The sequence below is a fragment of the Atractosteus spatula genome, chromosome 4 (genome assembly GCF_055471065.1).
Source record: "Atractosteus spatula isolate fAtrSpa1 chromosome 4, fAtrSpa1.hap1, whole genome shotgun sequence".
In the NCBI taxonomy this organism is placed as follows: Eukaryota; Metazoa; Chordata; class Actinopteri; order Semionotiformes; family Lepisosteidae; genus Atractosteus; species Atractosteus spatula.
The window spans coordinates 35,810,577-35,827,323 of record NC_142709.1 but is presented as its reverse complement, the minus strand read 5'-3'; the positions used below and the strand labels follow the sequence as shown (position 1 = coordinate 35,827,323).

The following is a 16,747-nucleotide window of genomic DNA, read 5'->3' as shown; positions in this document are numbered from 1 at the left end:
TTGCTGGTCTACAGAGATCTGCATGGAGTACTGACATACAGAAGACTCATTTATTCTTTTTTTTTTAATTGTATAATGTTAGCATGCCCAAAAGGGTTGGGCAGCCAGTTGAACTTGGACCCCTATAGGTTTTTTTTTCTCCTTACTAAGGAGTTTTTGGTGCCTCTTCTGGTCTTTTCTGTTCTGTATTCATAACATGTGTGGTCACTTGCATTGTTAAGCGCCTTGGAGAAACCTTGTTGTGAAAGGCGCTATATAAAAATAAACTGAATTAAATTTAGATTTGTTCTGCTTATGTAAAAGAAAATACTTCTATATGAACTGGGCAGTGCTTCACCTTAAAATTACCCAAAACATATGGCCAATTGCAAAAAAGGAGAAAAAAGTGGATTTGAGATTGTAAAGTCAATTTCTGCATTGAATTCCAACTGAGCACACATTTAAATGCTGAAAAAAATTAACATCAAAAACCCCTAAGAACAGGCAAGTGGTTGCAACAAAGAATCAGAAATGATTACTGAAAAGTTTCAGAGTTCATTCAGCTATTGCTTCAAAAGGTGTATGCAACTAAATATTGACTATTACACTCTGCAATGTACTTAAAGTGAATTTATCCCAAATACTTAATCACTGGACTGAACTCAAAATCCACACCCAAAGAAGGCTCTACAGCCGAAACGTTGTGTTTCTTTTCTTCTCTTTTCAGTATGGAATAAACCTTTACTTGTTCTTGAACACAAAGTATGTTGTAGCTCTAATATGAACAAATGTATGCATAGAATTATTAAAAAATAAAATGTATTTATGAATTATGCTAATCTCATGATCACACAAATTGCTTGACTGTAAACTAAAAATAACAGTTGTGACTTTTCTGTCTCTGTACTTTTTGAGGACACTCTGTTTACAATGATGCTTCCCAAGCAAAGGATATGAGAAAATGTTCAAAATAACTTCCAGGGTTGAAACACGAATATACTGACACCACAAGGTGTTCAACTCTTTTAACATTTTTACAACTTTTTTTTGCCATTTCTCACCCGAGGTATTAATTCTTCTAAGGTATTTATTGTTTGCAAACATTGTTAAATAAAATCAGTCATTTATTAGGTTTGTAGTCTTTCTGTCTGGAATTGGTTACCATGTGAAAAAGTGCTTCTATCAGGCAAACTGACACAAAACTCTTATTATATATTCTCTAAAGAAATTGCATTTCTGAACCTTAAAGAGTGGTGTTAAGGTGTCTCTGGTAAGGGACCCATGTATGATGGTACCCAAGTCTAACCTGCCCCACATAATATCAAAGTAGTTAAAATTCAGCATATCTTATCCCCTTTACTGTTTTGAAGAAGATTAATAAAATATTTTTATTGTTTTGATCAGCCATTTCTGTCTCATGACAGCTTTCCTTTAGTGCCTATAGAAAGTCTACACGTCTTTCCAAAGTAACACATTTCATGGCCTTACAGCCTGAAATCAAGAAACATTAAATCATTATTTTACCATTACTTGCACATTGTAACATACAACATTTAAATGACAAAAAAAAATCAAAACATTCTGAAAGGTTATTAAAACTGAATACCTAGAAAAATAGGTTGGATAAATGTATGCACCCCTTAGCAATAGCAGTTGTAAATGATTTTATAATTGTCATTCAAAATCACAATTCACAATTTGGCTCCTGTGTTCAACTGTAGTGATTCTGATTATTCAGAATAAAATAAGCTGTTTCCTTAGGTCACTGCTGGGAAGAGCATCTCGAAGTAAAAAGGTAACTGCGGGCAAAAAGAAGCTATCAAAAGTCCTCAAGGATAAAGTTGTGACAAGGCACAGAGCAGGAGATAGGTATAAAAAATTCAAAGGCCTTAAATATCCCTTGGAACACAATCCAGACTGTGAATAAGAACCGGAAGGTGAAGAGCACCACCAGTCTTCCCTCTAAAATGAATGACCAAGAAAGGCGGAGACTGATTAGAGAGGCCACCAAGAATCATCAGGGTTAAAGAGAAACTGGATGGAACAAAATGAAGACTGATTTTTGAAGAAAACCTGCTGTTTTCTGCAAAGAAACTGAAATTGGGAAGGACGTTTACCTTTCAGCATGACAGTAACCCTTAGCATAAGTGGAGTTGCTAAAGAACAAAAAGGTAAATGCCCTCAGGTGGCCCTGTCAAGGCCCTGACCTCGTTCCAATTGAAAATATGTGGAATTATGTAAAGGTTGCAATCCATCAACAATCCCCTTGCAATGTGAATGAGCTTGAACAGTTCTGGAAGGAGAAAGAGGCAAACACTACAAACTCTAGGAGTGTTACATTGAAAGACCTATCCAACAGATGGCTGTTACGCAAACAAAAAATAATGTAAAAAAAGCCATTAAAATGTTGTAAGCTTCAGTTCTTAAGTCATTGGTGTGTCTTTGAAGACCGCTGGCACAACTTTATGCCAGGCAGATCCTGAGGAAGGCCAAATCATTGAAGACCCATCTCATGTCCTTCATCACGGACTTTTAAACATTTGACTACAGGAAGATGTTTCCGCTGTCCACAGTGCAAGACCAATAAAAGGAAATTCAGCTTTGTTCCAGAATATGTCAGGCTGGCAAACAATGACTATAAAGAAGTCTGATCAATTTGATGTCTAATGGACAGAGCCCCGTCTACAAATGTGCATGTACTTTAATACCATCTTAAATACTACACACTGTTACTTCCAATCACTTTAATGATCCATTTACTTTTTTATATACACATATATATTTTCTTAGCAATGTTTCTTTGTGTTGCACTGCTTGCTGCTTATATTGTCCCCCTGAGAATGAATGAGGTATTCTGAAGTGGATGGAACTGAATTTAAATGGTGCTTTTACCAATTATTAACTCAAGGGGGTGTAAACTTATGCAATCAATTTTTCTAGGTTGTTGTGTGTTCCGTTCCTAGAATGTTGTGCGTTACAATGTGTAAATATATATATTTTTAATTCTGATCTAATGTGTCTTAATTTTAGGCTGTTAAGCCACAAAATGTTACTTTGGAAAGCTGCATCTAAACTGCATCAACATGAACTGCAGTTCAGGGAGGGAGAGTGTGTTAGTTGTATCCTGAAATGTAGTGAGTTTATATAGCACAGGAGTGTTTAAATCCTTTGCTTTAATATCATGTGTTGTGTATAGTATTCTTGGATTAGTTTGAATTTTCTGTAGTCTTTGTAGTGCAGTAGAATAGCAGTGTTTAGCTGGGTGCCAGAGGGTAAGGCGCGTCAGTAGGTATTTTGGAAGAGACAAGGAACATGTATCTTCCAGTGTAGGGAAAACAGGCTGTGTCAAGGATCACCCTGACTGAGTGTGCCAGGGATCCCATGTTTCTTCCAGGTAAAGGGAAGACTGGCCATGGACAGGAGAGCCCGGGAATGAATGCTTATATGTTGTAAGGGCGAAGTAGAATATTCTTGGTGGAATAGGGGACTGAAAGAGTTGTTCCATGTGAGTAGAGCAGTTGAAGAACTTTTATTGGTTATTTTGTACATTTTATTATTTGTATTAATAAATCTACATGTTGTATCTTTGGAATGCATCCCAAATACTGTATCACCATTAATTGTGATTAACCGATGTTTACTAGCCATAAAATAACTTTTCCTTAATAAACTGGTGGGAAGTACTACTAGTAGTACATACTAGACTTAAGTATGTCTATTATTCTGCAGTCAATGTGATAACTAAAGTACTCAGCCTCATCATATATAGCCTGTGCACCTGAGTATTAATGAAAGTGGAGCAGCAGCTCCCAGTTTCAAAAGCAGGAAAAAAAGTCAGGCATATCCCTTGGTTGGGAACTCTTCATTATGCATGGAAACATGGGAACTCTATTATAGTATTTTTAGAAAGACAGAATGAAAGAATATTAACCATGCCTGTGTTTCGACAGACGAAAAAATCCTTAATTTATTAATAATGTCAATGCATACACTTTAACAGGTGTTTTGGTTGTTGATTAAATTCTCTTGATTAAAGTTTCTATTCAATGTATGCAACATTTCAGATGTGTATTTTTAAAAGAATTTGAAGTCTGTGTCAGATTGTCATCTTGGTTAAGGAAAGAACCCCAGTTTATTTCACCAACTTAATGGCTTGTCCATTACAGTGTACCACTTTAGTATGAAGATGTTAATTTGCCCTGTCTTCCAACCCAAGCAATTTTGAAAGGGGACAAAATTCTTATATTCACTATAAACTTTTACTACCCAGAAGCCTAAATAACAGATAAAGAGTGTGTAAGAATTCATGATGATTAGTATTTAGGCTATTTAAATAGTATTACTCATATACATAATCAAAATTTGTGCCAGTAGAAAGTACACTGTGGTATACTACAGTTATGTTCAGTGTCCCGCTTTCAGCCCTTCATTACTCAAAGCAGATCAACAGGTAATAATAATAACAACTTTATTTAATATATCACTTTTAGAAGTGGCTTTTCAAAGTGCTTTATAGTTAGAAAAGAAAAAAAACACAAAAGGAGAGGAGATAGCAGATTTAACAATTACAACAAGAGACTGGAATGCATTAGGAATGTAAAGGGGCAGACACAGAACCAAGAGAAGGCCCTGTCACCTACAGAACAGACAGGAGACCTGAGTCAGAGAAATGAAAGCTGTGGAGTGGGGAGTAGGAAGATAGTAAATCAGACAGGTAATGAAGTGACAAGCCAGGTGAGCCTGAGGATTTTGAAGTCCACACAAAACCTGATAGAAAGCCAGAGCAAAGAGTCCAGGATAGGAATAATGTTAGCACTTGCATACAACCTTGTCAGGATTCTGGCTGCAGAATTCTGGACATACTAACATACCGTTTGTTCAGTGTGGATTTAGATACCCCAGTGAGTAAGGGATTACAGTAATCAATTTTAGAGAAGACAAATGTGTTGACAAGCCTTTCAGCTATAGTCAGCGACAACATTGCACATAGTTAGAAGGTTCCTGAGGTGGTAGAATCATGTTTTTACAATACAGCCATAACACCCTGCAACTCACAACTGGCAACCCACTGAAGCTAAGCAAGTGTGAGCCTGGATGAGAGACCTCCTGGGAAAAACCAAGGTTGCTTCTGGAAGTGATGTTAGTGAGGCTAGTTAGAGGTGCTCACCCTGTGGTCTGTGTGGGTTCTAATGTCCCAGTATAGTGACAGGGACACTATACTGTAAAAAGGCCCCGTCCTTTGGATGAGATGTAAAACTGAGGCCCAGAGTAGGGGTGTTATCCTGGCATCCTGGCCAAATTTCCTTGGCCTTTACCAATCCCCATCTATGAATTTGCTTCATCACTCTGTTCTCCTCCCCAATGACAGCTGATGTGTGGTGAGCGTACAGAGCACACTACAGCTGCCGTTGCATCATCCAGGTGGTGCTACATATTGGTGGTGGTGGAGTGGAGTCCCCATTACCTGTAAATAGCTTAGAGTGGAGTGTCCAGAAAAGCACTTTATAAATGTATGAAATAATAAGAATTATTATTACCCACCTTAGCAGAATATAATAATATTATTAATAATAAGTTAATTAAATACAAAAATAAAATAATAAAACATCAAGCCTGGATCAAATATCACCCACAGGTTCTTCAATTTAGATTGAAATATAAGTACAGTGTCACTCATAGATAATGTTACTGCATAGTCTTACACAGTTGATGGGGAGTGCCGAGAAGCATGACTTCAGTCACAATTTAAAGAGCCTAGAAGAACAGTGAACCTCTCTTGCAAGGAGTTGGTTACAAGATGTTAAACATCAAGAAACAAAGGATATCTGAGCAAATGTCAATGGTACCACTTAATTATCTGTGTTTGAAAATGAATGTGTTTCCAGAAGTATAAACAATTAACACAACATTTACAGATTTGTCCAATACATACATATATATGTATTATACAATATACAGCATATTTTATACAATATATATATACAGTTTTATTGGACATTTACATACATTCAACATTACTGAGAGACAGGCGCACTCTCTCTTCCTCAGGCTGTTAGGAGATCACACACTGTATTTTATTATTATTATTTGTTTCTACACAGCTTAGAGAAAGACACTGACCTTTTAACCTATCACTTAATAAAAACGTTGATGTACTGTAGTACACGTTTTTTAATATATTTATTTTAGTATTAGAGCTATAATGTAGAGAATTAAACGGTGTTGTATGTGTGTTATTTATTTTTTTATTAAACATTGTACCCCCCTGTTAAATTACTTTATTGTTTTACAATTTGACAATTTAAGACAAAACTAATGCATTATTGAAATTACGCTACTGAATGGTCCTCACTGTGTTCTGCAATCGTCGGGAGAACACGAAAAAGTCTGTTAATAAAATTATTACAACATAGCAATTAACAGCTCCTCTTCCCAGAACCTGTTAATTGCTATGAGTTCTTGCTTTCTTGGTCTTGCTGTCTTTTGAATATAGTCTTTGAGGGAGTGCCAAACTCGTCTTCTGGTAATAAATCAAATTATTATGACATTTATATTAATTTTTTATTAATTTTATACATCACAGTGTATTAAATATTTACTTTACATTCATTAACTGAAGAAGGAGACAGCAGGAGAAAGGAGAAAATAACTTCAGCCCATCTTCAATCCCCCGGACACACTGAGAAAGCAATTTGGAGGCCTTAACTATCCAATCATTACAAAGGGCGCAGTGTTGCAGAGATGAGCGCATTTGCAAGATAACCACTATCTCCAGTTGTTTAATGCTGCACAATGAAACCAAATCAAAAATGTGTTTGCAGCTTCTTCCCCAGAGCTGTCAAGTTGGTGACGCCCCCACTCCCTTCCACCTTATTATGATCTCTCCTAACATCCTCCTGTACCCACAACCACTGTACTGCTACACCACCACACACACATGTAAGCCAAAATTGTACTGTCCCCTCGATAGCCCAGTAAAATTGTAACAGGCATAATAATATTTAATATTTATTAATTAACCATACTACTTTTAACCATACTATTTTTTTTTGCACTGTTCCAAGAATTACTTGCACTGTTTTTGTCCTGTTAAATTTTCTCTGTTTGCGGAATTTTGCACAGTTTTGATTACTTGATTACATGTTATTTATGTTATGTTATTACATGTTACTGTTATTGCTATTGTGTAACTGTCTATTGTCTTATCTTCTGTCCTATTTATATACTGCACCTGAGTGACTAATGAGAAACACTTTTCATTATACTATGCACCTATGTAAGTTTAATGACAATAAAGTTGAATTGAATTGAACTGAATCTCCCTTGAACATTTGGAAGCATATGAAATATCTACTACACTATTCAAGGTTACACACTCCCATTCCTGAAAATAACAACAATGGCCATGCCAAAAAAAAGGTCTTCCACGCAACTAATACTAACATCCACAACCCAAACCTGACTGCCTATTCCAATTAGGATGAGAGATGTAACACTCCCACCCTTAGGAACAAACATAATGTTTGTTAAAACAAAGTAAGCAGTTCACAAGATAAACTCCACTATAACTCTTCAGTCTAAAGAAAATTCCCACCAAAGCTAACCCTGTAACAAAGGTGACCAGTGTATCAGCTAGAACATTCTCCATGTCCTTCTTGTAGATCTTTCCAGGGAGAAGCCCTGTAACATAAGTGACCTGCACATCAGCCATTGCTTATAGTAATACATAGGATGAAGAAAAAGTCAAAGGATTGTGATCAGTTTAAAACAATATATGGCAGAAGACTAGAGCCTAAATATTATCCGTAACAGAAGCAGCTACAAAAGTGTCAAATAAATCGAAAACATCTTGCAAGTTCAGGATGTGAGTCTGTAAGCGTGTGACAAACATATGTGGAAAATACCACAGGAAACATGAATGCTAGTTCATCCTGATCATTCAAGAGTTCTGGTCTACCTAAAACTTCCAACACAGACAACACTCTCCCAAAAAACAAGTAATTTCCCAGAATAAAGGCTATCCCTTTAGGCAGGCTACTGTAAGTCACACTCCTACCTTAACAAAGCCAGTAAATTACTGAGACTGTAAATAACAGTAGCACTTTCATATATCCCATCTCTATGCCTTGCAATAACAGATTGGAGTCACAAGAAGCCTGGTCCACCAAAGGCAAAATATTTGCAAGAATAAAAGACTGGTCATTCGGTTTTTCCAATTACAGACACAAATCCCTTTAAAATCAATGGCTCACATGAGGTGATATCAAAGCAACGCTTATTTTGCTTATTTTACTTGTTGTTTACTTTGCTGTGTATGTTAAAATAAGGTAATCAGCAATCAAATGGCAGGTCTTATGGCAGTAAAACACTCTAGTTTTTCCTTAGTGAGCAAAGAAAAAGTTTAGATTGGATGTGACAGAAGATTCATTTGTGCTAGTTGTGTCGTTGAAAGTTGCGTTTGTGCTGCTTTCGTTATCAAGATATACAGTAGCATCTTGTTATTTCGGGTAACCATGTGATTGTCTACAAGGAAACTACAAGTCAACACACTCAGCTTATTGGTTCTTAAAGGGTACAACATGTTTGCCAATTATCACTGATTAGTAGGTATCAATAACTGAACAATTGATAGGTAGTAACAGTTATCATAATCAAGGCAATACATCACATTGTTGGATTCCTACGGAAAGTCAAAACTAAAGGTTTTAATGCAGAAGATTTCTGATTCCAGTCTAACTCAAAGAAATAGATCTGTCTTTTGAGATGTCATCTTTATAGTAGTGGTGTACTAGCACTGCTGCAACATCAGCTACAGCTCCACTTATACTCATGTACTAGTGTTTGTCTTAATACTCTTTACTTCCTTCATTAACCAAAAGGCCATATTTCCTTGAAATTCACAAATCAAATTTGAAAAAATATATTATTGCATTACTAATACATAAAGTGAGTTAAAATATATTGGTGTATATACCTCTAGGCAATAGGATGAAAAATCATTAAAATAAAACAAGGATTAATATTAAAATTATTTTAATTATTTAAATTATACTTGAATGGAAAATTAAATCCATTTACACAACACTCATCAGGATTTTTGTAATTAAATAGCCATGTGAATCTCTCCAGAAGAACCATAGATAACTTACAGTGTAATTGTCGAGGCATATTTGAAATATAAATATATGTAAAGATATGAATTTGGTAATGGGTACAGAGAATTAATTTGTCCATGTAGTCTGCCCAACACTGACAAGACTGTCTAGCAAATAAAGACACATAAAGACCGTCTTTATATACATATAGCATCTTGTGTGATGTACATAAAGTCCTCAGTCAGAATGTTATATAAGAATAGCTGAGAGAAAGGATCTTTTAGAACTTCTTAGATGCCTCTGCCAGTAGCATAGTCTCTATGCATTTGCTTGAATAATTAAATAATAGCTGTTTGATGTATTCATATTACTCTTTAGACAATAACTTACTTTCACTTGCATTCACTCCATGTTCCATACAATTTTGTTTCCTTACAGTCTTGGTGATATTGAGAGGAGTCTTTGAGAATGTGTGCTGCTGTTTGTGGGTTGGATCCTATGGTTCCTGTAAGGGTAAAAACAAGATATTTTTTTTATCTTGTTGCTAGAAACAGAATAGAATCCATGTCATCTTCATGTCAATAGAATGTGTTCTTTGACTGCCCAGTAGAGCCATAGGCCTGTAACATATACATACACAGTGCATAGCAAACGTATCCAGACCTTTCAACAGTGTCTTCTTTCGTGAAATTATAAAACCTGAATGTTCAAACAGTAGACTTTTAAGGGTAAGTAATATGTTACAATAAATAGCAGCAAAAAATAAAGAGAAAAAACTGAAATATGCTGATTCTACAAGTATTCAGACCCATGACCATGATCTAATATGTGTTGGAACAAACTCTGGCACAAAGTAGTGAAGTTGCTGACTGAGAGATGCACTACAGTATATAATGATCTGCATTTAAACCAAAAACCAACTAAAAATCTATTTTTGCTTGTCTGACCACAAAACCTTTTGATATGTTTACAGTATCACTTAAATGCTTTGTTGCAAACTCCATGTAGAATATTAGATGTTTTTTTTTCAGTTCTATACAAGTCCCCTTTATGGTGCAATCGGTACCATATTGTTGAACCATGGATATTTTTTCCCATCTCAGTTGTTGTTAGCCTCACTGTTACATCCCTGACCAGTTTCTACCATGCTCTGCCGCTCAATTCAGGGGGACAGCCAGATTTAGGAAGTGATTGACTTTACCAATGCTTAAAGAGATTCTAAATATCCTTGAAAAGTTTTTGTACCTTTTTATACCTACAAATTCATCCTGGGTTTTTAACCCTTTGGAATTCATTGTTGAACCATTGCTTGAAATTCTCTACTGAAAAGGGGACCTTACAGAGTATATTTACTCTTAAAGCATACAAAACACTGTTTATAACACACAGAGGCTACTGAACTCATCGTATAGCTAAAGTAATCTTAAGTTAGGTTTGCCATAGCAAAGAGTTTAAATACTTATGCAATCTTGATTTTTCCATTGTTCTTTCATATGAATTATCAATTTACTTCTTTCAATTTGTTTTGTGGTTCGAATGTGTGTAACATGTTGTGGGAATAATAAATATTTATTGCTACTTTAAAGTGTCATGAATATAATTAATTAATAACAATAATTGCTTACACTTATATAGCACTTTTCTAGACACTCCACTCAAAGCACTTTACAGGTCCCCTCCACCACCACCAATGTGCAGCAACCACCTGGATGATGCGACGGCAGCCATAGTGCGCCAGAATGCTCACCACACATCAGCTATCAGTGGGCCATGATTGGTAAGGGCCAATGGGAAATTTGGCCAGGATGCCAGGGTTACACCCCTACTCTTTTCGAGAAACACCCTGGGTTTTTAAATGACCACAGAGAGTCAGGACCTTGGTTTTACGTCTCATCCGCAGGACAGCGCCTGTTTACAGTATAGTGTCCCCGTCACTATACTGGGGCATTAGGACCCACATGGACTGCAGGGTGAGTGCCCCCTGCTGGCCCCACTAACACCTCTTCCAGCAGCAACTTTAGTTTTTCCCAGGAGGTCTCCCATCCAGGTACTGACCAGGCTCACACCTGCTTAGCTTCAGTGAGTTGCCAGTTGTGAGTTGCAGGGTGATATGGCTGCTGGCTTTAAGCTTTAAAGCATCAAAATGCGTGAAGTGAAAAGTATTCAAGGGTGTGAATAATTTTACAAGGCATTGTAAGGGAACCAGGACCACCCATATACTTACACCAATTAGAATGGGGTGACATACTCATTTTGAGATCTGGGACTGTATAAACCATATAATAGCCAGATTACTTTCCTATATGAATTACAGACACAATGTGTAGGGACAAAGGGGAAGAATGGGTTTTAATGTAGCAAAGCAATTAGTTAAATATCACAAAATTGGACTAGTTAAGAGCACTAACAAAGATGATGTTCTGAGCTGGTGGAGAGATACAGAAAGTTTTAAAACCAATGCAGAAATGTCAAATAGCAACAGGGCTGGTATTTTTGTTGTATTAGCTGCTGAAAGAGCATTAACGACTTTAGAGGGTGATGTAATGAGCAAACAGATAAGGTTATTGCTGCACAGAATATTCTGTTAAAGATGATACTAAATGGGAAAGAAATCAATGCAAAAAAGAAGAAATTACAATTATAAGCAACAGTCATGAAATGCAGAAAAAAGTTGAAAAGGGAGAAGGACATAAAAAGAGACTCATTAAAAACAGGAACACAGACCAAGAAAGAATGTTCTAAAATCCACGGATTCAGAAAAGAAACAGGTACATATGCATATGTTTCTGCAACTAAAGATAAGCACAAATGAAATTAACAGAAATGTTCATGTGCTAAAGAAACAGAAACAAACGATAGCCATGGTGACAATTCATAACTATATGTGATGACTTAGGAAAAGGTTAAATAACAAATGTGGGAGTCAGTTTTACAGTCCTGGTCATGACAAAGACTTAGCAATTTAGGGATTCAGACTGACATCTACAATATGTTAACCCTTACCATCAACATAGCAGAAGCTCTGTCTGAAATCCTCCGGCCTCCATAGTCAAAGGACACAGTCATCACATAGTTCTAAGAAAACTGCAGTATAAGTTTTTTATAATGATTGAAAATGAAGAAAGGCAAGAGACAGTCGGCTGTATACTAACATGTTAAGAATATAAAGCACATTCACATGCCTGTTTCACTGGTAGCCTGTCAAGAGTGACAGACATAAACAGGCCCTTTATAAAGAATCCTTTGGAACATATGCTGAAAAAATGTGCACTCAGTGTATAAAAGATGACATTGGAGGCCAGTTATGTGAAATGCTATTTGATACTGGGGATATCTGTTAATTTACAAATGTTCCCTTTAACCCCTCACAATTGAGAAAATTACAGTTACTCGAATAGAAAACACCAATATCACAGCGGCATGAACAGATTTATACACATAGGCATAGGGCCTTAGGGAGGTACTAATGCATTTACCAAAAAATAGCAATGCGACTGTTCTTGGCATGGATATTACTGAAAAGTATGCATTCATGGTACACTGTCCAGAACAACATGATGAAATATAAGTCAAGGAAGTTAAAAGGATCACAGTTAGGCCTAGATATGAAAATGAAATTATAGTGATGTCCTTGCAGTCGAGAACGAGCTAATAGAAAAGTACAATGAAGTGAGGCCACTGATAAATAGATAGAACACCCAATTCCCTTCATTAAGAAAACCAAATAAAACCTGAGGCAAGAAAAGAGGTAAAAGAAAATGCAAATATTACAATAAGTGCAAATATTACAATAAATAGAATCACAGATGTAACTCCACCACTAATTCACCAGCATGATCTGCGCGTAAGCCAGATGGATCTTGGTGTCATGCAATAGATTATCAAAATCTGAACAATGCACTTCTTAAATGACCCATATTCACCAGTTATGACCCATTATTGTAACTAATCCAGCTACTTTACTGAGTGAAATGACAGATGTAAGCTGTTCCCAGTGTCAGATATGTAAGGTGGATTTGGAGTCTTTCTTTACAACAAAAAGATGACGAGAAATTTGCTTTTATTGTTAAAGGAGAACAATATATCAGGAAACACACAGGTATATTTAATTTCTGCCACAGGAATTTCATAACAGCCCAAAAATATTTCACCAGGCCTTGATGCACTGAAACCATTGACAGCTTCTGTTAATGACATATTGATAAGTACAGATTCCAACAAACAAAACATTATACTTGCAGGACTGGTTCTGAAAACATTATAGGTTGCTGACTTCAAAAATGAAATCGGCACATTTGGCAAATGATGAAATGCTTCATTATACCTTCCTTGCAATACGCTGCTAGCTACATCACTGAAAGTCACCTTTCATTATATGGCTGTAGTGACTGACTACTGATGCCAAGCCCCCAAAACCCTAGATAACTCATACAATATGTAATGTTATTTGTGTATGTGAAGTGAGCAACTACTACAGCAATGCATCAATGTTACTTTAATGAAGTGAAAAAAAGAAAATATATTTTCTTACAGTCATGTGCATAAGCTGCTGTGTAGTTGCCCAATATTTTGTTTACATTTTTGTTGACCTTAATATAAATTTAATGTACATTTCCAAAAAGATGATCCAAAGCATATTGTTGCTTATAATTTTAAAAAGCACTTAGAAATTATTAAAAGTGCTCCAATGTCCACCACAAAATCTGACAAGAGTCCCCATGAGACTGGGTATTTGAGAATATGAGAGGAAACCCAGCAATCTTAATGTATTGAGGCAAAAAGGCAAAGGTCAGAAAACCAAAGTGAATTATTTCATAACATCTTTAGCAACTGCCAAATATACTGTATATGTGAGTTCAAACAACTACAATCATCTAGATGTAAGCTATGCTGACTGGTTTCCTCTCAGTTTTTTAAGCTGGCTAATTATTAAGTGTGAGTAATCATTGAAAGCTAAGTATCTGGCATAATCATGAACAGCCAGCTCATTTAAAGAGTAAATACTTCATAATCACAGTGGAACTTTAAGACAAGTTTTAGTTTTTGAACAAAATACATGGATACAACCCAAATTCTTTTTTTTTTTTTGTCTATAGGATTTCCTGAGGGTCTCTTTGGACAATTCTACAAAGAGTAAGCTGAAACAACATTTGGATGGACTTTGGACTGAACAAGTTTTAATGCATTTGTTGTTTCTTCAGGGACTGCCACGCATTGCAGCCTAAGACTGCACACTGGTATTTTGCACTGTGCAAACCAGTCTTAAACACTCCAGATAAAACGCAAATATTTGGAAATCATCCAAAACCATTTCAGAATATGAGAAAGCACACAAAATCAAATCAAACAAGATAGCTGAAATACAATTAATACTTTATAGTTATACGAGAAAGAGGCAATAATATTTTAATAAAATAAGTCCAAGGTATACATGAACAAGCATCAGATTCTGCTTTTTAAGAGTAAAATGTGAGTTTATTTTTCTCTATAAATAAACATAAGTTGGCTTAGTTCAATTCACTGACCCCTGCACAAGCCTAAAATAAGTTGCATGACATTTGTTTTCATACTTAATGTCAAAGACTGCAATGAGTGCCAGCAGCATGGCTAAAGTACCCGCCACACATCTGAGTGACACCACAGCGTCCCGATGGTGAGTGGATATCAACAGCATCCAATATAGCCAAAGAACCTGCAGACCATTCCCAATCATATTTGCAGACTGCAGGGAGTTTGTGTCAACAGTGAGCACTAGCCAGAGATACATACAGTTATGGGGGGGGGTTGACTTTCCATTCCGATCTCCCTTAGGTTATTGCATTTATTCAAAGTTTTAGAAAAAAATAATAAAACCTCCTCAAAATCACTGAATGAATAAATATATATTCACAATTGATTTACATTGCTTTTGTGACAAGTAGAAAAGCAGGGATTCTTCCATAAATTGATAGCATAACAATGTGGCATGGAGAACTCTTTTTCTTCCAGCATTTAACAGAAAATGTCCTGGACTGAAACTTGACCACTGACACTCAACCATTTTCAATAAAAGAATGTAAGATGTTGAGTGTATTTAAGACAAAGTTAAACTAAAAATTAAACTGAAAACGTCAGCAAAGTAAAACATTTATTAATTGCCCTCACTCTGCCTGTTGCCACATCTTCAAAACAGAATATTTTTCTCACCAGAAAACAGACAAATCCCAAATCTGATCACTGCAATGAGATTTAAATATTGGCCATCTTAATTTAATGAGGGGTTTACAGAGTGATTATCATTACGCCTAAATTTGCCAACTTAATTCGACTTGAAAACCAGCAAATTGCCTGGTGAGTGACCTATTGCCCCTTTCAAATAAAAGCACAGTTTAAGTTGCTACGTCACCCATAACGTTTATAGTGAAACACTGTTTAATGCTGAATACACTGTCCTTGTAGCAATGAATCAGACGAAATCGGTTCACAACTTATCCGCCTTAGTAGGTACCCAGTAAATTATGTTATCAATTAGCAAAGGTCAAAGAACTCACAAGTCAGTGAGACAGAGCAAATAACGCAATACAGTTACCAAGAACAGTGTTCATCAGATAGCACGCAAATACACCGTGGATCTACGCATCGGGTTATCGTGCAAAGCCAAACCAGTTTTATTGCCACAACACACACAAGCATGATCCAAAGTCATTCAAAGATACTGTAGACATAAAACTAACTATATTTTCATTATTCTGCAACCTAAATATATTTAACCAAAATAACAAGTTTCAATGTTTCCACAATTCATTAACATTAGTCAGTTACATATAGTAAAAGAAGAATTTTCAAATCACAAATAGCTGTCAAAGCATAGTGTTATGAAAATCATTAAAATGTGTACAAATATATCTACCTGATTTCCGATATGCCGTTGCTTTGAAGCTTAAAACGTTTTGAAATCAATTATTTCAATTTTATAACTCGACCACAACGTATCGTTTTTTTAAATCACTTTGAAACGAATATTTAATACTATTTAAATTGCTAGTGTGCTTTGTCCGCTAAAGCTCCATCCTTCGCAGCGAATAGAGATAGCGGTACCCCCGGAACTTCCGGTCCGATTTCACATTCTCTTCGCAGGAAACAGACGCTACCAAAAAACATTGGTTCCTATTGTAATCCATCATTCTTTGCTTGGCTGTATTTCTGTGAGGATTCAAATCTTCAAAGACAACAAAGCAGAAATTTTAAAAAATAGAGATCAATTAAATATCTCCAAAATGTAATGCACAAGTAAATATTGTGAAACTGCCAATGAAAATACACAGGTGTAGTGTGTCAGACCAGGTGCTTACTGTATGTCTTAGTGGAGCTCTAAAGTTACTTTAATGTAACAATACCAGTTTGTCCTTTGCATATGACTACATTTTGAGCTAATATGTCTCCTGTAGAGTCTGGATTAATTCCACTATTTCAGTTCCAGATCAGTTCCCTATTCAAATCAATACCAGATTCAGTTCCAGTTTCTTCATTTGTAATTCCTGCTAAGATTAATTTACCCAGTTCCAGCCAAATATATATCCAATTCCTAATTAATGTTGTTATTCCACATATAATCCTACCTTTAATCCCATGAAATTTTATATTGAAATGCCAGCAACCATGTCACCCTGCAACTCACAACTGGTGATCCACTG

The 16,747-nt window shown here is 35.9% G+C and overlaps 1 protein-coding gene across 5 annotated transcripts in view; it reads right to left on the bottom strand.

The window, feature by feature from the left end:
* Positions 1 to 16,155, bottom strand: part of agpat3 (1-acylglycerol-3-phosphate O-acyltransferase 3) — a 111,352-nt gene extending 95,197 nt beyond the window's left edge. For 2 of the 5 annotated variants that reach the window (XM_088912856.1, XM_088912857.1), the window contains exon 1: positions 15,964 to 16,125. The gene's annotated coding sequence lies outside the window, so the exon portion shown is untranslated. Of the gene's footprint in view, positions 1 to 9,464; positions 9,580 to 12,077; positions 14,161 to 15,963 lie in introns of those variants that run through there. The other 3 variants (XM_088912852.1, XM_088912851.1, XM_088912854.1) reach the window with 3 other exon arrangements.
* Between the last annotated feature and the right edge of the window lie 592 nt (positions 16,156 to 16,747).